Source organism: Mirounga angustirostris, unplaced genomic scaffold (genome assembly GCF_029215605.1).
Source record: "Mirounga angustirostris isolate CCGP_5_RB_7025 unplaced genomic scaffold, mMirAng1.0.hap1 SCAF_2, whole genome shotgun sequence".
In the NCBI taxonomy this organism is placed as follows: Eukaryota; Metazoa; Chordata; class Mammalia; order Carnivora; family Phocidae; genus Mirounga; species Mirounga angustirostris.
In genome coordinates, this window is record NW_026991710.1 from 73,923,743 (window position 1) to 73,938,011 (window position 14,269).

Consider the following 14,269-nt stretch of genomic DNA (forward strand, 5'->3'; position numbering starts at 1 on the left):
TTCCAGAAATGATATGAACCTAATGATAGCAAAAAAAGATAAATAACTGCATGTTGTCTACCAAAATGTGCTGAGGTATTAAGGAAGCTAAACCTGGAAAATAAAATTCAGACTTCTTAAAACAACTGGGTAAATTCCTTCATTTTTAGTATAGCAGGTTCAGTGTTTGACCTGTAAAGCTAATAAAGACTGGAGACCTCACTTTCTTCTTGACAACCACTGTTGAGCTCTTTGCTTGCAGTTCAAGCTGAAGAGCTTTCCTACTAAGATTTTTTTTCTACCTCATTTTCTTGCAAATGAAGGCTCTTCCTTACTTTGTCCTTAGTTGTGGAATATAAGATCACTAACCTCTTACCTCTGAAACAAATAATACATTATATGTTAAAAAAAAAAATAGAAGAAGAAGAAGAAGATAGCAGGAAGGGAAAATGAAGAGGGGGGGGGAATCAGAGGGGGAGATGAACCATGAGAGACTATGGACTCTGAGAAACAAACTGAGGGTTCTAGAGGGGAGGGGGGTGGGTGGATGGGTTAGCCTGGTGATGGGTATTAAGGAGGGCACATACTGCATGGAGCACTGGGTGTTATGCACAAACAATGAATCATGGAACACTACATCAAAAACTAATGATGTAATGTATGGTGATTAACATAACATAATTAAAAAAAAAGATCACTAACCTTTTGCTGATTACTAACTGTTGCTGAATGAAGCAAAGATTTAATTGTTCAAATAATCCTCCAGCCTTCATGTATCAAATGACCTTTATACTTTGAATTTGAGCAACCTTTGGATTACTCTCTCATACATGAAGTTACTTCATTTCATTACTGAGTTTCATAATTCATAATTGATGTAACTAAAGAAAATTTAAGGGTAAGGGATTTGAGCCCACTATAGATTATTATTTCTACATGGTCATTTGGACATTTAAAATTGTACTTGATAATATTTCATGGTAATTCTGCAAATTTAAAAAATAAATATTCCTAGCATTTGGAGTTTTATGACATTTCCTGGTAAAATTACTGTTCTGTAACTTAGCAGAGCCAGAAACAAGTCCCTCATCAACCTGATAACACTGTCTACTTGAGAGAGTGATCATGTTCATTTATAGGTGATTTCTTTTGCTCAATTTTATTTTGAATTCTGCTTTCCTCTGGGTCATTTCTATGTCAGGCCACAGAAAATCTCTCAAGACTACTTCTTGTGAAGTTGAGAGGCCCCTATTTATTTTTCTGTTACAAGTGTTTACTTTTTCCAGAGCACATCTTTTCTCCTAAAGAAAATTTTGCATCTATTTAAATGTTTTGTCACTTTTCCCTTGCCAGGCTTACTGACTTTTAAACCTAAGCATTTGGAGTGTACAAATTCAATGATGTGTGCTAAGTTTCCATCTATTTTAGACAAAGTACATCTACCCCTTCATCTTTACCTAGCTGCTCAGTACTATCTTCCAAAAAACCCAAGCATATCTGGCAGGTGTTATATATCTTGGCTGAATCTATGCTGCTTTCCAGCATTGTGAGATGAGTCTATACTAGGCTTGGAAGAAAATGGAAGAAAGTATATGTAGCTTTATTACTGTACCTTATATTTTAGTTTTAAGGTAGGTAATTTATGAAACTAATAACTCCTGGGTACACAAATGGATGATTTGAAAAAAAAATCTAATAATTAACACCTACTTTGTGTCTGGTATTATAACTAGGTATATTTACAGTTTCTTACAAATGTAAATAGGAAGAAGCATCACTAAAACGATGTGTTCTCTTCTAATATTTTTTAATCTAATATATATAGGCTCCAGAACTTCAAAGTCATTATGAATAAGAAATTATTTTTAATAGTGTTTGTAATAGTTTCCTATTGTAGTTTTAACAAAATACCACAAATGTAGTGGCTTAATACAACACACATTTATTCTTTTACACTTCTGGGGGTGAGAAGTCCAAAATTAGTTACATTGGGCCAAAATCAAGGTGTCGGCAGACTGTGCTCTCTCTGAGGCTCTAAGGGGAGAATCTCTTTCTTTGTTTCTCCAGCTTCCGGAACAGCATTCCTTGTATTCCTTGGCTGGTGGGCCTTTCTTCCATCTTTAAAACCAGCAAAATTTCATCTTGCTTCAGTAGTCACATTGTTTTCTGTTTTTTGTAGTCAAGTTTTCCTCTGACTCCCCCTTATAACACACCTAATTATTTTTAGGACCCAACCAGATAATCCAGGGCAATCTTAAAAATCCTTAGGTTAACATCTTCAAAGTCACTTTTGCCAAAAAAAGTGAACACTCACAGGTTCAAGGGCTTAGGACCTGGGCATTGTTGGGGTCACTTTCAGCCTATCACAGAGCCTGAAGCAGCTCCTTATCTAAGGATTTTAATTTATTTTTTAAATGAAGCCACTTATTGTGAATGATTAAATTTGCACTATGAAATAAAGACCATGCAGCTTATTAAAGAGTTCATCTAAACATATTTGTATATGTTCAACTATCAACATTAAACTGAGGTGTTGTATGTTGTGTTCCTTTCAAAGTCTATTCTCTGAAAATCTAATGAAAATCTAATGAAATCTAAGCCAGTGTAAACATAGAAAATGCCCTATCCCTATCCTCTTCTTTCAGCATCTTGATTTTGAATTACCCACCATCCTGTTTGCTGCCAGGGACAGTTTCAGTTGGAGTTATCTTTATCTGTTTAGGTCTTAACTTTAAGGAGAATATTTGCTAAGGATTTCTATTTTTCCCAACTATTTTCTTCTTAAATGTAAAAAATAAGTGCTGGATTGTGTACTTTATATTAAAAAGCAGCTAAAATATTTAGATCACACAAGAAAAAATTGAGCATGATAAAAATCAGTGGAGGGAAAGTGGGAAAACGTTTTAAGTGAAAATAACACCAGGGGTAGAGGTGAGAGAAAGTTCATGTGTCACCTTCCATGGGATCTGAGTTCCTACAAACTGAACAGTGTCCCCTTATGTTCCCTTAATACTTACTGTGCTGGGATCACTTACTTTATTTCCAGCCAGACTGAAGGCAGGATTGTGGCTTTTCCTTGCAGCTTCAACTTCCAGTTCTATGTCTGGAATATAATTGCAGAACAAATATTTGAAGCAAATTGGATTGGATTGTATAATAGGATGTGAAATATGAATTTGATCAAGGCAAAAATGCATGTATGTGTAAGAATTGGAGTGGAAGCACGTAAGAATAGAAATGGGTCACATTATTGAAATCCTTTAAAACCAAGAGGGAAAATTTGATCCGCAAACTACATTAAGATTGAACAGTAAAGGGCAGTTCATAGAGTCTTTAATTCTGACCTAAGATAATGAGAGTCTGATTCATGGTTAAATCAGTGAATGTAGAGGAAGAGATAAAAACACAGGTGGGTAGAAGAAAGAAGGAAAATTTCAAAGGAAAATGGCTAGGATAATATTGCCAACCGGATCTTTTAATGTATTTGTATGCAAGCTTGTTATGCATTTTTTAAAACTCTTTATTATTCAGCTTGAAAGCAATATTCATAATTTTGGCCTCTTTGTTTTTGGAAGATTTTTCCAGGTTTTGAAGTTATTCTGAGAACTGAATCTTAAAAATCATATTTCACCACTTCCTGCAGTATTTCCATCATTTTATTTATTCCAAGTCTAATGATTTCAAGTTACTAGGTGCAAGTCACCATTCAGCCATACCTTCTGTATTTATGAATTAGAGCTTTAATGTTATTTCCCAATGTTGCTTCAGTACTATTTAATTTGGTTAGGAATCAGATTCACTCAAATACTAATACAGATATTTCTACTGTGTCCAATAAATGTTATCTCATTTGCCTATATGAATAAATAAAAATTTCCAATACTACTAACTTTACTTTGTGAAAATGACATTTTATGAATTTAATCTTTTCTTGGTCCAAGTCATTCTTTCTGGTCATACATTTATATTACAATCCCTGTAATGAAAATAAAATAGAAGATGAATCATTTAATTATTTAATTCAAGAAATATTTGTTGTATAACTACTACATTCATAGCACTGAAAGGGGCACATAATCCATGTGTTTCAAAGCTTTCATCTAATTTAAATGTTTTTTATTTTAATTCCAGTGTAGTTAACATACAGTGTTATGTTAGTTTCAGGGATACAATATAGTGATTCAACAATTCTATACATTACTCAGTGCTCATCATGATAAGTGTACTCTTTAATCCCCATCACTTATTTCACAGAAAGCCACACCCATCTCCCCTCTGGTAACTGGCAGTTTGTTCTCTATAGTTAAGAGCCCATTTCTTGGTTTGTCTCTCTTTTTGTTGAGAACTTTCATCCAATTTTTAAACTTTTCCAAATCTACATCTTCCCAAAGACTGACTGTATGGCTCCCATCTCTATCCTGACATACCTAAATATTCCTATTATTTCTTTAGTCTACTGTAAGTAAATCACATGAATAAATGGTATAAATACACTTAATTAATTCTTTAGTTTATTTTGACTGAAAATATATATCATGTACAATTTATTTCTACCTTTATTATCCCAGTTCAAGAATATCTTCAAATTCTATTTTTTTTAGTCCAGAAAACATTTACTTAAAATATTAATTATTTGATTTGAGTTTTTTATAATATGTCAATTTTAAAGTAACCCTTGATAATTTTTTACCATACACTTTCAACTAAATATGTAGTTTCTTTGAGACCCTTTTTGAAGTGATAGTGACATTCTTGAAATAAGGGGCACTTTCTCTCTAACTTCAATTAATCTTATTAAGTTATAAATATTTGTTGAGTAAAAAGAAAAAAATGGAACAATAAAATATGTTTTTTGCTAAGAGTGCTTTGTGGGACATAAAATATAATGTTTCTTATAGATTTTATTAATCAAAAAATGGTAACATATTGACTTATATCAATTTGTTTACAAAGTCCTATTCATATACAAGTATTATTACTCTAATAGAAAATTTTAGTGAAAGAAAAGCATTGGGGAGAACCAGCTGTTAGAGTTGAAGTTATGGTTATTATTTAGTTATATAGATGGTGAGTGTTATGTGAAGTGGAGGGTTAAGGAGCTGCAGAATGACTATTTAGGGATTGTGGTAACATAGTTTCTTGGTTGCTGGTTCCCAGAAACAATCCAAAATAAAAAATAATTGGGAGAAGAGTCTCTTCTTTCTACTACCTTAGAGATGATTCTGTCTTTAAGACCTATGTACAATTTCTAATATCTGTATACTAGAGGGTCAATCTTGTTCAAAAATCTATATCCTTAACATCACATTTTTTTCAAGTCCTGCCTTTTCCTCTAACGTTAATATTCTTAACTTTTTGTTGTTGTTGTTATAATTATTCCAGTTTATACCATTCTGTTGTTTACTTGCTTACTGGATTATTTTACACCTAAACATGATAACCACCCTATGCTGCTAAAAGAGCTCATCACCTTGCTGTTACTTTAACATTGCTATTGACCAGAGGGATAGAAATGACATGGTGACTCACCCCAGTCAGTGACATGCAGAGCATTTAAAGGGAAGATGTGTAGACCTTCTTGCATAACTTCAAGGGATAGGGTAATCATCAAAGGATACTAGAGCATATCACAGGAACATTTGACTAAGCAGTAGAAATCATGGTCAGCACCTTCTGTAGGGAGGTGTGAATAGAATAAATCTCTCTTTTAGATTTGCAAATGAGAGAATATATATACATGTATATATATGCACACACATATACATAATATGTTCTATTATTTTAAATTAGTCTAAAGAAAGAAAATATGGACATTGTGAGTTTAAAGTAGAAATCAAAATATTTAAGAAGTAGACCATTCAATATAAAGTGGATTCTTATTCTTATTCTTAGATTGAATATACACTTCATTTATGAAGTCAAGGATCTTACTATTTATATGTATTTTGTCTGCTAGATAGTGTTTAACTCTTTCTCTGCCCCTAAGCCTATGTCTTCCTGGATCTCTAACTCATGGGAGGAATTGAAAATTGCGTGAGAAAATGAGGTGGTTTCCTTCTCACATTATTTTGTCATTTTAATAATGGACAAAAGTTCCATTTTCTTGCCTTTTTAGGGTTTTAAATAGTTTCTTCATTATAAGAAATGATAGAAAAGTCATTTTCTATGACTTTTAGAACATATATACCTTAAAGGATTGTTGTGAAGATGAAATAAGATAATCACACATATAATGTGCCTGATTCATAAAGTTATCTGGATTCCATTGGAAAGGAGAGGATACAAAGAGCTCCACTGGTCCTTTTTTTTTTTTTTACACGTACAACTGTGAATCTTTTTAAATAATTAATAAGACTCAATTGCTCTGTTAGCATAGGCTAAAATCTGTAACATTCCTCTGCCATATGCAAATCTTAGAGGCTTCTGACAATGAAGTGATTTATTTCACACTTACATCTAAGAATAATGACAATTGGTAGGGTGGGTTTAGAGGAAGGCTCCTTTATATAGTTTTGCTGAATCCCAGGCTCTTTCAGTCTAGTGGCTTGATTAACATCTAAGATTTGAGTATCCCACTGGATTTTCTGTTTCCATCCAGCAGATGAAAGGAGAGAAAATATGCAGGGAATTTTAGAGTAGGTTTTATGGGCCCCAGAGGTGGCATTCACTGCTGCCCATATTCTATTGGCCAAATCTTAGTTACCTGACTATACTGATGAACAACAAAGCCCAGGAAGTAAAGATACCATTTGTTGCATATTTAGCAGCTAGACTGTAGCTAGTCTCTGCCATGATGATGATGATAATGATGGTTGTTGGTTTGGAATAATCATTGTTATTAATTTCATCCTGAATGTGCATCTAAGATGTTCTGGATTAGAAACATATCAGTCATTTGTCACTGTTGTTGTCCCCCTTTACCCCAGTGTTTACTCCTGCAGTCACAAAGAAAGACAACTAGTAAAATCTCCTATGATAATGACTTCACACCCCATGAGGGGATGAAAGAAAATGGATTTTAGATGCCTCTATACTGTAGAAAAGCTACCTTCTGCACATATCCAAAAAATGAGGGGAAAAAGAAAAACTTCTGTTCCTTTGAGATGGGAAGAAAAGGGTAATGGGTTCTCCAACCTTTTGGAATATAAATCTCTCCAATGGGCAGGCAAACCCCATCATCTCCAGCTTATATGACCTAGAGATGTCACCAAGATCCTGAGTCTCAGTCTCTTGAAATGTAAACACATACTTTCTAAGTTATGTAAACATCTCTTGAGTTCCCTCACTGTCTATACATTGTAAACTGATTTCCCAAGTGTTGCTCATAGCCCAAACCTCAAGGTTCAACACAAAGTATTGAGAGTCAGCATACTGCATGAATATTAAAATATTTTCTTAACAGCCTGCAATGATAATGATGTCAATAAGCTAATATTAATGAGCACTTTTCATGTGATATAACTATTTCAATGTGTTACTTAGATTTTATAGTATCTTATTAATCACTACAACCCAAGGAGATGACTACTACTTGAATCCCATTTTACAGATGAGAAAACAAAGACACAACAGAGATTTTACCTTGTTTATTGTTGGCACCCTTAAAGTCAACACAGTATCTTTCAAAAAGAATAGCTCTTGGTAATTATTTTTGAACAAATGATTAAGAACAGATTCTGAGTACACATGTAGCTAATCTCTCATAAATAGTTATAGTCTATCCAGTTTTTTTCCTCCTGAGGACCACAGTCTATGGAGTAAACCAAGGGAGAAGCAGGTAACCGGTGAGAATGCATTAACTTTGGACAAATTAAGAGCCTTTCATCGTCTATTTAGTTTGCTTAATCATAAATTATAATTTCAATTTCTGCTGATGCTTACTAAAACAAAAGCATACTCACAATAAAGGGTAAAAAGATGTAGGGGAGGTGGCCCAAGCCTGAATTCTGACATCTTCTGTTCCTCCTGGAACAGTATGAGCTTGGCCACTCACTTCACCTTCTCCTCCAGCTATCGGGACCCAAGGTCCATGCAGTTACCCAGACACTGGGGCCAGCTTCTCAGCAGCATGGCCAGAATCTATGCAGGCACTGGGAGTCAGGCTTATGGATCTTGGTGTCCCTTTCTGCCAGCTTACAGGCCAGCTGGAAGTCCTGGGGCATGACCATGGGGATGGCCAGGGGCCTGGTGGGCATAGGGTGCATCCAGGGTGAGAAAGGGACTATGTAAGACCTGGAAGATTGTCTGCCCTCCTATGTAGAGAGGGTGAGGAGCTGGAAGGCTGATAACCAGAGACTGGAGATCAAAATCTGGGAACACCTGGAGAAGAAAGAAACCCAGGTCAGGGGCTGGGGACATTACTTCAAGACCATCAAGGAGCTGAGGACTCAGATCTTTACAAATTCTGTGGACAGTGTCTGCATCATTCTACAGATTGGCAATGCCCTTCTTCCTGCTGATGACTTCAGAGTCAAATATAAGACAGAGCTGGTCATGCACCAGTCTGTGAAGAGTGACATCCATCGACCTCACAAGGTTGTTGATGACACCAATTGTCGCTTGGCTGCAGCTGGACACGGAGATTGAGACTCTCAGGGAAGAGCTGCTTTTCATAAAGGACCACAAGGAGAAACTAAAAGGTATACAAAAACAGATTGCTGACTCTGGGTTGACCATGGAGTTGGATGCCCCAAATCTTAGGATATCAGAAAGATCATGGCAGATAGGCAGGCCCAGTACCACAAGCTGGCTTAGAAGAACCCAGAAGAGCTGGACAAATACTGATCTCTGAAGACTGAGGAGAACACCACAGTGGTCACTCTGTAGGCCACTGAAATAGGAATAGCTGAAATGATGCTCAGGGAGCTGAAATGTATGGCCCAGTCCTTGGAGACCCACCAGGACTTGATGAGAAATCTCAATGCCAGCTTGGAGAACAACTTGAGGGAGGCGGAGGCCTGCTATGCTATGCAGATGGAGCAGCTCAAGGGGATCCTGCTGCACCTGGAGTTGGAGCTGTCCCAGATTTGTGCAGAAGGGAAGCACCAGACCCAGGTGTAGGAGGCTCTGATGAATATCAGTGTCAAGCTGGAGGCTGAGATCACCACCTACCACTGCCTGCTGGTAAACAGAGAAGACTTCAATCTTGGTGACACCCTGGACAAATGCAACTCCATGCAAACCATCCAAAAGACCACCAGCTGCAGAATTGTGGAAGGCAAAGTGTCTGAGACCAATAACACAAAAGTTTTGAGGCTTTGAGGGAGCAGACACAGGGTACTCTTTGGAGAGCAGGAGGCCAATAAAAAGTTGAGAAGTAAAAAAAAAGATATAGGGGAAAGTTGACTGTGTTAAAGAGTGAAATTTTTCTTCAGAGATAATATAACGGTAAACTTCAATCTAGTCATTGCCCTAATTGTCATGAATTCTAAAGTAATAAAAATCCTGAATAAATGAGATTTTTTTACCCTGTAATTGAAAGAGAATTATTTTAACTGACCTAGTTTCTTCTTTATCAGACAGTTTAAATCCTTTTTTATTCACAGCATTTTATTGAAATACAAGTCATTATATTCTGTGCATATGAAATATTGAAACTGTTTTCTGAAACTTTACATTTTAAATAAATATATAAATATTTATAAATATATAAAATAAAGGAAAATATGAAGATAATAAAACAATCGTTATGATCATAGGAATAGGTTATTTGATGAAAGGGAAGCAATCACAGTAGCAAATTTTATTAGTAATCCAAGAAATGAGGATGATTTCTTTTTCATTTTGGTTGTATAGATATGTTCGATATGTTCTCCTGACATTTAAAATTTCTATTTAGAGTTAATGTTAATCATTAGAGTTAACTTTAAGAATTACTAAAACTCATTTTTTTAAATGATGGACTTAACTCTGTAACTGAAAAGGGAACAAATCGTTTTACTTGAGAGATGTAATAATGTTTTAGAAACATCAGACACAAAAAAGTTGTATTGAAGGATTGTGTATCTTAAAATGTAAATAAGTGATTCTTGTTTTAGTGATAATGAATACACTACTATAATAAATATTTCCCTTTATCTTAAAGGGAATTAGGCAAAATTCAATCTTTTATCTACATAAATTGCACAATCTCATAAATTTTGCCTTACAAATCTTAAGGTTCACTGTTCAAAATACTTTATTTTATTAGAACATCAAAAGGAAAAAAGTAGTATAAAATTAATCTATATGTGGAACATTCAATGAAAATTTATCTAATTGGTGTATTACAGATTTCAAATCTTTGAAAAGGTACTTATGTCTTTAAGCAAGATAAACTTTGTATCATAGGAATCCTAATTATAAATTTGACATTTCAACTGAGAAATCCCACTGGCTATCTATGAAATAAGATAACAATAAGATAAGAAGTACTTTAAAAAATCTCTTCAATAGAGAATGGCTTTTAAAACTGTTATGACTCGGAAAAAGTGGACTATACATAGTATTTTTCTTTAAGAAAGACTTCTGGTTTAGTTTGGTCTTTTAGAAACGTAATTGTCATTGGGTGTGTGTTCATTCCATCTTTTTTCTTGAAATTGGCAACTATTTTTTTCTTTCTTGTCTTTCACATCAACTTAAAGGGTGTGCTTAAAAGATTAGAGTCAAGGAGAGCTGTGGCACCATAGGTGAAGGCCTAGAGTTCTTCCCTGAGTTGACCCAAATCATATACCCAACACACTCTGTGTATAAATCACAGATACTTACTTAAATCTCATGATTCACTTACATGGATTGAATTTAACCATAACCAAACTACGTTAAATCTGTGATATTTATCAAATATAAAAATCCACAAATCACATTAAAAGGGGTAATACAGTTAATTTTGTGTGCTTTGGAAGAGTCAATAGTGACTGCCAGGTGTCTTTCTGAGGGTGCAATTCTGGAAGAAGTTTAGGAAGTAAGAACATGTTGGTGGTGGGGGGTGGGAGGGATGGGGTGGCTGGGTGATAGACATTGGGGAGGGTTTGTGCTATGGTGAGTGCTGTGAATTGTGTAGGACTGTTGAATCACAGACCTGTACCTCTGAAACAAATAATATATTATATGTTAAAAAAAAAGAAGAAGAAGAAGATAGCAGGAAGGGAAGAATGAAGGGGAAGAAATCAGAATGGGAGACGAACCATGAGAGACTATGGACTCTGAGAAACAAACTGAGGGTTCTAGAAGCGAAGGGGGTGGGGAGATGGGTTAGCCTGGTGATGGGTATTAAGGAGGGCACATATTGAATGGAGCACTGGGTGTTATACACAAACAATGAATCATGGAACACTACATCAAAAACTAATGATGTAATGTATGGCGATTAACATAACATAATAAAAAAGAAAAGAAAGTAGAACATGTTAAATTGAATGTTAAATTTGAAGTGAAGCAATAGATACTTACATCCATAAGGTATTGTATGGATTATAGCCATTCATCACCTTTTTTACATTAAAGGTTTCTAAGATGGTTTTAAAGGCTAATATGCTAATATTGAAGATATTAAATCATTTATAGTTGGGAATAATTCTATTGTCCCTTTTTCTAAATATTCCAGCTCTCTTCTAATGCAATTAACCTTTTTCATTTTGTTAATAACTTTTAGATTGTAAAGGAATAAAATGAAAGGGAAAATACAAAATAAAGGAGAACTTGCCAGTGCCTCTTCATATATAGTATACAAGGGATGGCAAATAGATTTTATCTTTCATGCCTGTTCTGATAGATTGATAATGGTTACCAGAAGGACTCTGTAAGAAGGAAGCTTAGGTTGAATATAATCTCAGAAGAGAGAATGATTATTAAGATATATTTGATGTGGGTTCTTGATATTTGCCATCTGTCAGTAGATCTTAGATTTTTGCAAGAGTTGTTCATAGGATCTCTATGAATTTCCATTTTCAAACTGGAACATGATTTTCTCTACCTTTACAAAAATATATACGCATAGACAAAGAATAAGTAGTACTGAGAGATGAATATCAATCTATTTGTTTTGCTCATTCACCAGCTAAGAAACCCACTCTTACACATTCTAATGTATATGATTCAAACTTGGGTTTCAGGAAAATTATAAATTAACCCACCAGCTGAAAGTGCAACTGTTCAATCTGTAGATACAAATAGTCTACTTTTATAAATATTGCTCGGATGACTTCTCCAGTGCCATGGGTGAAAATACTATTTTACTAATTTGTTCAATTCAACATTATCTGCTTAAGATCCAAATCATGCTGCTAATTGGGCCAAAATTTTTCAAATGAAGAAAGACAAAGCTCTTTTCCTCCTACCATAAATTGGGAACACTGCTCAGTGCATCATCCTAAAAGAACATGACAAGGTGACAAGTGGGTAAGGTATTAGGGTTGAATGTAAGATGCAAAGCATCACAAGGAAACTCTGTAGCCTCATCACTGAATTTGGAAGATAATAACATCATTAGGAGAAATGACTACATTGTGGAAAAATCTATCGGACATCGTTACTGCCAGTGTCATCTACCCAAATAAGTTGCAGAACTCTGTGCACAGCCAGCTGAAACGGCCAGACATACACCTAGGAGATGAGATCATGCAGATTCACGGTGATCCAGCCACACCACACAGATCTGGAGGTGTTGGGCTCACAGTTGTCAGGAAGTAATATGGATAGGCCATTAAAAGAGCTGTGATGACTCATTCCCCTGGGCCATGGTCTGCTTGTTTTGCAGCATGCAGTAAACAATTCTCTCACTAGAACTGGCAGTACTTGGTGGTGAGACTCTTTTCCCTTTGAACTGATTTAGGAGGCTTTTGAAGGCATTAAGAAGACTGTGTGTGTACTCATATTATCGTGTGTGTGTGTGTGTGTGTGTCTGGCACAACTATGTATTTTCGTCATGTTGCCTTAAAAATATCTAAAGATTTTATTTAAGTGCTTAGTAAGAAGTTACTAGGTTTTATTTTAGAATTCTGGTGCGATTGGCACACATGAAAGCAGTGACCTATTTTTCATTGCTTTTAAATGACTTGGAGCTTTTGTCTATCTGGTGAATTTCCAATTCACTTGTACTTTATCAATTTGTGACTTTGCCAACTGGTGAGCTTTAATTTTAAGGCTTCGCTGAAGCTTTCTTGAGACAGGCTATTATGATAGCATCTCTGTAAGTGCTGCAATATGACAAGCTTCCAAGGCAGTTGTAAAATAATTGTAACTGCCACTAAAATGTCTTGGCTGGGATTGATATTAAAATGAACAAAGGGAACTCAAGAATCTGTGTTCTCACTTGAGCCTGTGGTGCTATTTCGGTAAAGATTTTTTTCTACCCAGATCAATCAGTAGTAACCCCCTGATTTTTGTTTTTTTTTTGGACTGATTAGAAGTGTGCAAGCCTTTTTGTGCCAAATGAAACTTCCTATAATATTATCCTATCTATAGTATTTTTATTAAAAATGATTTTTCATAATTAAAAAATGACAGATTTTGTGGTTTGAATGAAAATCTTTGCTATCATAACCACTGACATCTTGGTATCATTATATCTGTTACCAGTACCAAGACACTTTCATGGGCACAATCTACCCGACTGGCCCTGCCGTAGCTTTTTGAGGTCACTTGTACAACTTAAAGATAGAGACAGGTCTAATTGATAGAATATTAAGAGATTTTATTGACCACTTGTTTCCTTAGCAATATCATAGAGGCAGGTCATACCGCCATCATGTGTCTTAGCTAGAGGAGGAAACTAAAAAAAAAAAATCATAGAAGGGTACTTTACCTGTACATTATTTCCCCCAGAAACTATTCTGTCCCCTTTATCCATCATCGAAACAGTTTATATTTACTAATAATTAAATAGAACTATGAATAAAATAGGTAGATGGGTAAATTACTTATGGATGCCTTTTCTGAAATTTTATTTCCTTCAATGACAGTCGATGATCTTTGCTATCCCCAGTTAAGTTATGCTTACTACCAACTCCAAATTCCTGTTTCGTATTTCATATTCCTGTGTTCTACCAGTGCCTATATTATATGGTATTAGGGGAAACAGAATTCTTTGCTTCAGTGAGCTCCAGACAAAATCTGCAGCGCTTCTCCTTAAGATGAGCAAACATATGGAATTTGAGTAAAGTTATACTTCATCATAAACATTTTTAACTAGTGGAAAAGATAACTTAAAAAGGCCATATGCTTTAGGAGACTAATTTTATTATGGAAGCTTCTCAGTAGGGCATACAAAGAGAAAAAAAAAATCTGGCATTTTAAACTTCTCATGAAGCTT

At 35.1% G+C, this 14,269-nt stretch overlaps 1 protein-coding gene and 1 pseudogene across 10 annotated transcripts in view; both read left to right on the plus strand.

Moving 5' to 3' along the window:
• CCSER1 (coiled-coil serine rich protein 1) overlaps positions 1 to 14,269 on the plus strand; it is a 1,348,832-nt gene that overhangs the window by 1,196,055 nt on the left and 138,508 nt on the right. The window lies entirely within an intron of this gene.
• LOC123848392 (keratin, type I cytoskeletal 18-like) lies at positions 7,631 to 9,607 on the plus strand (annotated as a pseudogene).